Source organism: Bos javanicus, chromosome 18, assembly GCF_032452875.1.
Source record: "Bos javanicus breed banteng chromosome 18, ARS-OSU_banteng_1.0, whole genome shotgun sequence".
In the NCBI taxonomy this organism is placed as follows: Eukaryota; Metazoa; Chordata; class Mammalia; order Artiodactyla; family Bovidae; genus Bos; species Bos javanicus.
The window spans coordinates 60,433,065-60,444,115 of record NC_083885.1 but is presented as its reverse complement, the minus strand read 5'-3'; the positions used below and the strand labels follow the sequence as shown (position 1 = coordinate 60,444,115).

General features: G+C 40.7%; 1 pseudogene; it reads left to right on the top strand.

Annotated features, from left to right (window-relative positions):
- Positions 1-7,984: 7,984 nt before the first annotated feature.
- On the top strand, positions 7,985-10,448 carry LOC133229909 (zinc finger protein 678-like; annotated as a pseudogene).
- Positions 10,449-11,051: the final 603 nt, after the last annotated feature.

The following is an 11,051-nucleotide window of genomic DNA, read 5'->3' as shown; positions in this document are numbered from 1 at the left end:
GGCCAATGCAGGAGGCCCAAAAGACGTGGGCTTGCTCCCTGGGTTGGGAGGATCCCCTGGAGGAGGAAATGGCACCCCACTTCAGTATTCTTGCCTGGGACTTCGTATGGGCAGAGAGACCTGGTGGACTGCAGTACAAGGGGCCCCAGAGTCAGACCTGACTCAGCGTCTAGGCACACACATTTTTAAGCCAGTGTTCACTGCTGCCCCTGGTTCATTTTCAAAGAAAGCTGTGATGGAAATACCTTCAGGCTCCTTGTCTCTGAAGTTGGAGGTCCCTCACCTGCAGGCGGGTGGTCACAATGCAAATCATTTTGTGAAAAGCTGTGTCCCCCAGGCTGCAGAGAAGGGTGAAAATGAAGTACTCAAGGTATCATGGGGCCCTCCAGGTGGTGCTAGTTGTAAAGAACCCACCTGCCAATGGGGAGATGTAAGAGATGCAGGTTCCATCCCTGGGTTGGGAATATCCCCTAGAGGAGGCCATGGCAACCCACTCCAGTATTCCTGCCTGGAGATTCCCCATAGGCAGAGAAGCCAATGGGGCTACACTCCGTGGATTCGCAGGGTTGGACAGGACTGAGCGACTTAGCCTGCAGCAGGCAAGGTATCTTCTGGAAGAATTCTGAGAGCAGAGCCTTCCAGCAACTCAGGGCCCCCAGATGATTCCCACCAAGCAGTCACTCCCCATCTCCCCTCCCTAAAGGGCACAGATACCAGGCCTTGGAGGGCCACACCCATCCTAGAAGGAGCCCCTCCCCAATCAGGCAGACATTCTTTGTTTCTAGAAGTTCCCGCCCTAAATCCTCCCTGAGGTCTCAGGAGTGCTGAGTGTGAGGCTGCAGCTCTTGGCTCATGGACCTGAGTCTTCCTCTTACATTGTTTCAAAAACCCTCACAGGCTGGGTCAGGTAACCTGGTAGTTCTGTCCTTTATCTCTCACGAATTGTACTGTGGTCTGCACTCCGAAATGCAAAAAGAAAGGAGAACTAGCAGGGGTGGTCTGCAAAGAGAATGCAGGAAAGGTAAGCACCAGAAACAGGATGTGATTAGCATATCAGGTTAGTCTTGATTATCTGCCACAGACCAGGAACCAAGTGAGAAAGGATCTCTGAAAAAGGCAAAGAGAAACAAGAAAACTTTTTTCTCAATCATTGTAGCACTTGCAGATTCAAGAGTTGTGGATGCCTTTAAAGTTATTTTCTTAACACCCAGATATGAGTTTGTGACAAAATATCCCCAGAGGAGACACAGAGCTGGAGGAAGAAGAGGAGGAAATGGCAGCTTCTCAGGTAAATGTCCTGTCCCAGGTCTGGGGCTGTGTCTGCTTTTCCTCCTGAAATGCCTGGACTGAAAATCTGCAAAACTTCAATTCTCTGCTTCTAATTTTTCTACCTAAGGTGTTTGTTTTTCCAGTTTTTCTTGTAGTAAAGAAGACTGGCTCTTTTTCCTTATGTCCCAGAGCCCGTTATCCAATGTATGTATCCTGGCATGGTGAATTCTCAACATGAATTAATCAGTTTCAATGTTGAACATATTCCCTTTGTGAAAGACCAACACAAGGAGGCATTGGTATAAGGGATTCTCAGTGGAATGTTGTTCTGTGTTGGGATTCTAGGAAAGTAGGGGAAATGCCATGATGTGTTTATATCTGGATGCAACTTCAGGTCTTTAAAACAGGGGCAAAAGGCAATGCCCTTGGAAATAGAATGAACTCAGTGGTCCAGAATTTTTCAGAAGATTTTCAGAAATAAAAAAATGTAGTTGGGACTATCCTCTTCCTCTGTGTTGATAAGAAAGACTTACTAATTAAATGTGGTATTAGGCTACATGTCACAGGTGGTATACATGAAGTGAAATTTGCTTAAAACTAACATTTTTCAATGATAGATTCAAATCATGGTTTCTGTAATATTGCCAAAATACCCATGCAGTAATAATGCATTCTTCCATGTACTTCTAACCCCATGACTCTGATGTTCACTGGTTTAGGTACTTCTGTGAGAGTCCCATGTTATGGAGCTTATGTATTTTCCTTTTGTCTTTAACAAGTGCCTTGGAAAGATAAAGTGAGGGATGTGCCTAAACTATTACAGTTAATGGGGGAATCCCATATGCTCTTAGTTTTCTCTTTGCTTTGGAAGATGACTGTGTTTAGTAGAGATGCTGGGTTTGGGGAGTGGGAGTTTTTGTCACTCAAGCCCAGGTCTGATCATTTCCAGGTACACTCCATGCTCACATCAGAGTCTCATCACATTTTTTTATTTTTCAAAATGTTTATAAGAATCTTATTAGTGCTAATTTACGTTCAACTGTATTAAAATTTGAACTATAGCTCTTTGCAAATGATACAGATTTTCAGGAAATTAAAAAATTCAGAACCAGAGCTCTATTTTACATCATTGTGTATATCTGTATCCTAGTTTATTTAAAGAAACAAAAATAATATCATCCTCATGTATTTATTTACATTTTTAATAAGTTAAAACATTTTTATGTTATTGACATGACAACTTTTCTCTATTAACTATTAATAATAAATATATAGTCCCATTTAAGTATATGTCTGTGTCCATAAACCTGTTAACATGATTTGATTGTTTTTTTCTTTCTTTTTCTTTCTAAGATTTCCTGGAGAAGGGAATAGCTACCCATTCTAGTATTCTTGCCTGGAGAATCCTAAGGATAGAGGGGCTATCATTTCTGTTGCACATTCAACAGTCTGTAAAAACTGTCAGAAAGATATACAGTGTATACTAAATACTTAAAATGATTCTTGGTGCCAAGGTTACTATCCTATAAGACCTGTAAAATCTGTAAAAGACTTAAAGTTCAAACTTAAGTATGAGTTCTTCCCTACTATTCTACTTTGTTGCTGTTCAGAATGGTCATTCATGGAGCAGAATTTGCAACATTACTAGTTCAAATAAGCTTGGTAAAAATGGGGCACATTTTCTTCACTCCAGAACTCTTGGATCAGAATCTGCTTTTTAAAAGTGTTTCCTGTTTTTTGGTAGACAATTTATTCTGGGTCACACAAGTACAACACTCAAAAATAAATATGTCAGGGTTGATCTGATTACATTATAATTTCTCTTCCACATCAGAATAGGTTCTTGTGAATCATATCCTCTTTTCTTGGGGTTAAAAATATGGTAGAAAATGTTACTGTGTGATACTGGGAACTACACCAAATCAAAATCAGTTCTCTGAAATTGCTGTTTTCATTTAGGGTCATGTTAGGAAGTCTTCACTTGGCCATATGACAGTCAGTTCAGTCATTCAGTCATCAGTCGTGTCTGACTCTGCGATCTCAGTTGTGTCTGATTCTTTGTGACCCCAAAGTACGTGGCATCTGTACTTTGTATTTCAGGGACGGCTGATGTTCCAGGATGTGACCATAGATTTCACTCTAGAGGAGTGGGAATGCCTGGACCTCGATCAGCGGGAATTGTACAGGAACATGATGTTAGAGAACTATGGGAACCTGGCCTCATTGGGTGAGGATATCTGCTTTCCAGAATCCCTTATCCACCACTGGGTTTAGTTTCTAGAACGTCTCCTGGAATTTTCTGCTTCCAACAATAGCTTCAGATCCCTGCTTTCTAGCAGGAAATGGGTATTTGTGAGTTTAGATAGAAAGCCTTCATGGTGATTCTGTATGATTCTAACCTTTTTCTTCCTTGATGTAATCTGCCTCCTTCACTCTAGCCTAGTGGTGATTATATCAGTTCCATGGTATTAAACAGTGACACCTTCCTCTTAAAATCACATTTACACAACTTACTTGTGCCTTGTAGTACTTGACCAGAATCTCAGGATCTGATTTTTATGTATTTGTTAGTGTTGTAAGGGTGCTTTCAATAAAGTATTTGGGGAAATCATTCTCTAGGCTGTATTAACATTCACCCTGTGTTCTCTTCTCACCCAAATACATATTGGATTGGAAACTGATGAATCCCTGGCAAAACAAATATTCCTTTCTCTGATGAATAGGTCTTGTGGTCTCTAAGCCGGACCTGGTCACCTTTTTGGAGCAAATGAAGAATCCCTGGGATATAAGGAGAACGGACACAACAGCCACATACCCATGAAGGTGTGAATGGATGGAGCTGATGACTCAGGTGAGAGGTCCAAGGAGCAGTGAGGAAGTGATCCTTCGTCATGTGCCTTCGGAAGATGTGCTTCAGTGGAAATGATTTTGGAGAACTCTGGGTTAATTTCTGTTGCTGTCATAGACGACATTGCCTGGCTTATTCTGCCTCTCAATCATTCATGAATTCAGCTCCATGATTACTTTTCTCATTCACAGTGAGAATTCAAATTCTCTTCTTGGCTTGTGACAACTTGCATGAGTTGGCTGCTCTTTCATTTCTTGGGGTTCCTAGGAAAACTGTGCCCATTGATGAGTAAATATAGGACATTTTTTTTTAAGTTTGTTTCTACCTCTAGACAGAAGTGTGTGAGTGGAGTTGCAAACAACTGCCAAAACTCTAGGAATAATGGGGAAAGAATTTTTTTTTCTGATTTATAATTTCTAAAACACTGGAAGCTACAAATATGACCTTATAAATTTCAAACTCAAGTCATTTCAGTGTATAAAGCAAAACATCTGTAAAATGAGAGAATACAAATCTCAGGGTTACTTCAATGTTTCACTTTTCTTTATGTGAACTCATTTTAAATATCTGAAGTGTATTTGCTGCAATTCCTCAATGGTAAAATACTTTATTCAATTAACTCAAAGATTTTTAAAATAAATTGGCATAATAGCTTAGAACATTTTCCACCATATTTCTAATGGTTGCTTCAAACTATTAACATTTTAGATCATATAAAGAAGTCCTTTTCAGTCCTTTAAATCCTTGTTGGAGTGTAGCTGTTTTACAATGTTGTACTCTTACACAGCAAAGAAAAATAAAGTATGTGTATAAATAGCCAGTCTGTTTTAGATTTCCTTCCATTTAGGTCTCCACAGGGCACTGAGTAGAGTTCTCTGTGTTCCCAACATATTTTTTTTAATTTCACTTCTTATTTAATTGCTTAAGACTTTATTAACTTATCTTGTTTGTTATCAGCTTCCCCAGACTTTATTAATTTATCTCATTTGTTATCAGTTTCCGGTGGCCCTCAGTTTCTAATTAGTTGTATGTCAATATCATTTATGATTTTTAGATACAAACATCTAATAGGATGTGTTCCAATAAAAACACAAGTGGTAAGAAGTGGATTAAAGAATTTTAAGGCGCCTAGTATTTCTGAAAATGTTTGGTGTCTCCATTTAAGACGACTTAGGGCAAAAGGTAATCCTTAGACTGCGTGTCTCCGCTTCATTTAGTGGTTCTTGTAGCTTATTATTTTGCCCCTTCCTCTGCATCATACTCTTTGTCCTCTCATTTTATTACATTTTCTGTGTTTGTGGTCTCTGCCCTGAAGGCTGCAGGATCCTAGTTCCTCTTGTTTCTTGTGCCTGCCTCTTATGGGGTCAGTTTGGTCTTGAGGTTTGTGCCCTTATCCCCTTGATGGGCACTTGATTGCTGTGACCCAAGCCTGCGCTGGATATCGAGGGGAGCTTCCCCTTTGCTCTGTGGCCGTCACTGCCCTGTCTGTGGTGGGGTCTGCTCCCTGGTTGGTGGAACAGAGCCCCCAGATCTGTTTCTGTGATTGTGATCTGTGGTCGAGGCAGGTGGGATTGGAGCACACCCACTGGGAGAGAAGCCACTGAGGATTGCTCCTCTGGGGATGTTCACCTCGGGGTGTGCCCTGGGTGTCACCTCCATGCCTTGTGTGAGCTCTCATGTCACCCTGGTTGGCACTGCTCTTCCCCTCAGCCAACCATGGGCATGCTGGCACATGGTCCTGGGGTCTCTCAGATGTTTTCACCAGGTCACCAGCATAGATCCTCATACCCCCTTGTGTATGAGCCCACAGAGTTTACAGTTGCTAAAGCTACACCTGCTGTGACTGGGGGAGCCCTCCTTATCCTTCAGATGCTCTGTAGGGCCTGAGTTGACAAAGCCAGTTCTGGGTATAAAAGCATGGTTAGTGCAGCTGCCAGGATAGACTTCAGCTTTTCTTCCTTAACCCTGGGGCTAGCTGTGCTTTCAGCTCCATCTGTGCATGTGGCCTACCCACAGGTGTCTGCTCCAGAGGCTTCCCCAGAGCACAGGAGTGTGCTGGTGGTGGAGGAGGCGCATGGGGGAGGCCGTGGCTGGGGCTCAATAGAGCCCACCCGGGCGGTGGCCCTTCCTAGTGCCAGGAATGAGGCACCAACACAGGGGGAGAGGGGCTGCAATGGGCTTCTTCCCTTTGGGCATCACTCACCGAAGGCGCTCTGCGCTATGGTGGTTCAGGCTTCCTCCACATGCATTCCCATGTGTAGAGCTCCTCCCTCCCTCCGTCCCATCCTCTCAGGGCATTTCCTCACAGCCAACTTCAGTCCTCTGCCTGGGTCTGCTCTCCAGACCCCACATTCCAGCACCCAGCCCTTGTCTGCAGCAGTGGACACCCTCTCAGGCTGGGTGGGCAGAGCTGGGGTCAGCACCCTGTGTAGAGGCCTCACTCTGTCCTGTTCCCACGTGCTGGCTGCTGTGTTCTCTTCCCACAGAGAATGAGGCTCCCCTTCTGTCCCAACTGAGTTCACACCAGCCCCAGTGAGGGGCTTCCCTGGAGGTGGAGCCCTCTTCTGTCTTCAGATCCCCCAGGGTTGCAGGTCCCATCCCTCTCCCTCTCCTCTTCCTTCTCCTTCTTTCTTTGGTCCTACCTGGCTCAGCAGGAATCTTTCTTGTCCTTTTAGGTGTTGTAGGTCCTCTGCTAGTGTTCAGAGAGGGCGCCGTGAGAATTGTTCCATTTGCAGATGTATTCTTGATGTGTTTGTGGAGAGAGATGAACTCCAAGTCTGCCTAATCCTCTGGCATCTTGATTCTTGCGTCCCTATTTTCTCTAAATCTTTAAGGATATTCACACAGAATAGTACATAAGAAAACTTTTATTTGGTATCATTCAGCTGTGTCTTCTCACAACACCCGTGGTTTGATGTCAAAGAATCCAAGGTTTGAAAATTTAATCCAAAAAGCAAACCTAGGACTATGTGAAAGAGCTCACCTCGGAAATGAACATTTAACCAAAGACTGGAGATATACAAGGGTATGTGAAAGACTGAGAGGATGTTTATATGGACATAAATTGAGACCATTTCACATAATGTGGACATGACTGCCAAAAGAAATGAGCAATGTGAGTCAAATTGGGGAAAACACCCATTTCAGTCATCAACATCTGCAGAGAAGTGTATCTTTGTAAGCGATGACTTACGTCAGTTTTTGAAACATACACATTCTCTGAGGGGAAATGCAGAAAATCTGGAAGGTCATCCAGTCTCTACTCCAAATGCTCATTCAAACCACTCTGAACATAGTCTTCAATTACACATACATTCAACCACGTCTGAAAAGGAGAAGTTTAAAAATGATGGGGAAAACTCAAAATATAATCAATTTGAGGGATCTGTGAGCAACGGATCATTATTCTTCCACCAAGAGATAGGTTTTCTCCATTCCAAAACGTGTAATGTTGATAATAATGGAAGAGACTTAATTCAGCCATCACTGTTTGATACATATCGTGATAGGGTTAATATGAAACAACTTTTCATGTGTAATTACACGACTTGGGCCTTAAGTAGGAGCTCCAACCCCAATAGTTACCAGAGTATTTATGATGGAGCAAGAAACTCTTCATGCAATGAAACTGGATATAACATTGAACAAGACTCTGATCTTATGAAACATCAGGCACCTCAATCTTCAGATAAGGATTCTAAAAGTAATAAATGTAGGAATATCTTTTATCAAACATCAGGTCTTCAACTAAATAAGAGTACACATACTGGAGAGAAGACTTAAAATTGTAGTGAATATGGTGATGTTTCTAATCAGTCTTCAGAACTTATTCAACAGCGAAGTATTCAGAATCCACAGAAAAACTGCATGTGTAAGAAATGTGAGAAAGTCTTTACTAATGTACTAAATCTACGTAGACATAGGAAAATTCATACAGGATGGAAAACTTTCAAATGTACAGAATGTGGCAAAGTGTTTAATCAGAGTTCAAAACTCAGTCAACATTGGCAAATCCATATTGGCAAGAAGCCTTATAAATGTAAGGAATGTGGCAAAGACTTTTGCCAGCACTCAAGTCTTACTTACCATCAGAGAGTCCATACAGGGTAGAAGTCTTTTAAATGTAAGGATTGTGACAAAGCCTTTAGACAGTGCTCACATCTTCATAAACATCAGGTAATTCATGCTGGAGAGAAACCTTATAAATGTAAAGAATGTGGAAAAGCTTTCAGTCAATATGCAACTCTTACTAAACACCAGCGAATTCATACTGGAGAGAAGCCTTATAAATATAAGGATTGTGGCAAAGACTTTAGCCAGAGCATAGGTCTTCCTTAGCATCTGAGAATTCATACTGGAGAGAAACCTTATAAATGTAAAGATTGTGGAAAAGCCTTTAATCAGAAGTTACATCTTACTCAACACCAGCGAATTCATACTGGAGAAAAGCCTTATAAATGTAAAGATTGTGGCAAAGACTTTAGCCGGCTCTCAGGTCTTATATACCATCAGAGAGTTCATACTGGAGAGAAGCCTTTTAAATGTAAGGAATGTGGCAGACTAGCCAGCACTCAAGTCTTACTTACCATCAGAGAGTTCATACTGGAGAGAAGCCTTATAAATGTAAGGATTGTGGCAAAGGCTTTATTCAATGCACAGGCCTTACTTGCCATCAGAGAATTCACAATTGAGAGAAACCTTATAAATGTAAAGAATGTGGAAAAGCTTCCAGTCACTGTGCAACTCTTACTAAACATGAGCGAATTCATACTGAAGAGAAGCCTTATAAATGTAAGGATTGTGACAAAGACTTTACCCAGCACATTGGTCTTACTTACTTACTATCAGATAATTCATACTGGAGGAAATCTCATAAATGTCAGGAAACCTGCAAAGGTTTTAATCAGAGCTCTCACCTCACTGGACATCAGAGAACATGTCCTGGAGGGAAACCCTAATAATGAAATAAGTGATGGAAGAGGTTTGTCCTAAACATAGAGTTCAGGAAACCCAAGGTTTTTTATGTAAGAAAGATATGGAATGACATAAAGAAAATATAGAAAAGTATTTATAAAAAATCAAATCTAAATATCAGGAAATACATACTAGAAAGCATTTCATAAATCCTGTTTTCTGAAGTTCCTCTTAAGGAGAAATATTGTAGATAGTCATTCATAGTTAAAATAGAAAATTGATGTCAGTATGGATCACAAGATGAAGACTTGATGTTTAGCAGTGTACAGTTACTAGCTATGTACGTTTGTTTATATTGACATGATTTGTGATTATTTGAAAACCAAAATGAATGTAATTCAATTCTCAAATTACTCCATGCTACACTTCATTTCTAGTGTGCATGCAGTTATGTTTTTGATGGTTGCTACCTCAAAGATGAGAGAAGTCCTTCTATCTAGGAAGAAAACATTTATATTTTTCTCCATTATAAGATTAAGGACACAATAATGTAACATGTACAGTGAACATCTAAATGGTGGTGTTTGTCATTCATGTCGCACATCCCTATAAGTCACCATGATGTAAATGTTCAGGGAATAATTCCACATATTAAAGTAAGATGTACATTTTCAATAGTTATGTCACTTGCTTTTAAAATAAAATATAATGCCAGTTCACTAAAATCTTGATGTATTTTATAGTATCAACAGAAGTCATGAATATCAGTTGACATGTTTTAATTAAAAACATGTCTGCTACCCTAGAAATGTACAGAAAACCCTTCCCAGAAAAGTCATGTAACTAGTATATGTCTTGTTTCTTAAATGATTAGCCTGCCTTTTATAACCATAGAAATCACAGTTCTCAGATCGTTGTATCAAAGGAATGAATATCATTGTTTATGCTTATAATCTGTATTTTTATCAAAGTTACATAGTGGAGTGTAAAAGGTTTTATTCTGTGTGTGATAATCATACATGTTAAGCAGTAAAATTGAATGGCTTCTTGTGTAAACGTTGGTGTGTAGTGAATGAAGTGTTAGCCTACCAATTTAAGGTTGCAGGAAAGAATACCTAACAAGAAACTCTTTGGTAGCATAGAAGGGTGACATCTGTAACAATTAGTTTCCTTACTGCCCTTAAGTTTCAAATCATTTGATCATGTATTTCCCATCATTTCTCCATTGTACTTTTCCCCCTCTCTGTAATTGCAGGGACATGGTGATGGTTCTAATAAGAAGGATCGTACAGAGTACTGTTGAGAGCCTCCCTGACTGCTCCGTGCTGTTACTGCCCCAGCATCTGTCTGGGGAGCAGGCAGCCTGCGGTTCCTTGAACTCACACCAGCCAGTCCTGTGAGCACCTCCACTAGATGACCCCCTTCCTTGAGACCAGCAGTCTTGCTGAACCCCAGGGCCTATTCACAGGCTCCCCTTCAATGACACTCTTAGAGCACTCACCAGAATCCTAGTCCTTTTGGTCTGAATGGACCAATCCGCACTCAGCCTGGGGAGCCCACAGCATTTCATCCAGGTTCTCTTATAAAAACCTGAACCCCAATTACTGCCTCTTTCTCTGTTCAGTTCTATTCTTGACCTCACTCAGAGCTTGCTGATAATTCTCTCAGGACCTAGAGTCATAAACTCACCTGCTTGAGTTGTCCTTTGTTCTTCTATTGAGCTAAGTAAGACTTCTCATGGGCTCATTTAAGCAAATGTAAATTTAACATTTGTCACAAGAAGAATAATTAAAAGCCATGATGGTAAAATTCTGAACTAAGATTTATAAAATCTTACCCTGTTTAATTCTTAGCATAAGTTTTTGTGAGGCTTAAAGGAACTGTTTTCTCATGGCTTTGACATACACTGAATGCGATATATAAATATCTGAAAGTATATATGTTATATAATTTATATAACATATTTATTTATTTATTGAATACAATCAGATCAGATCAGATCAGTCGCTCAGTCATGTCC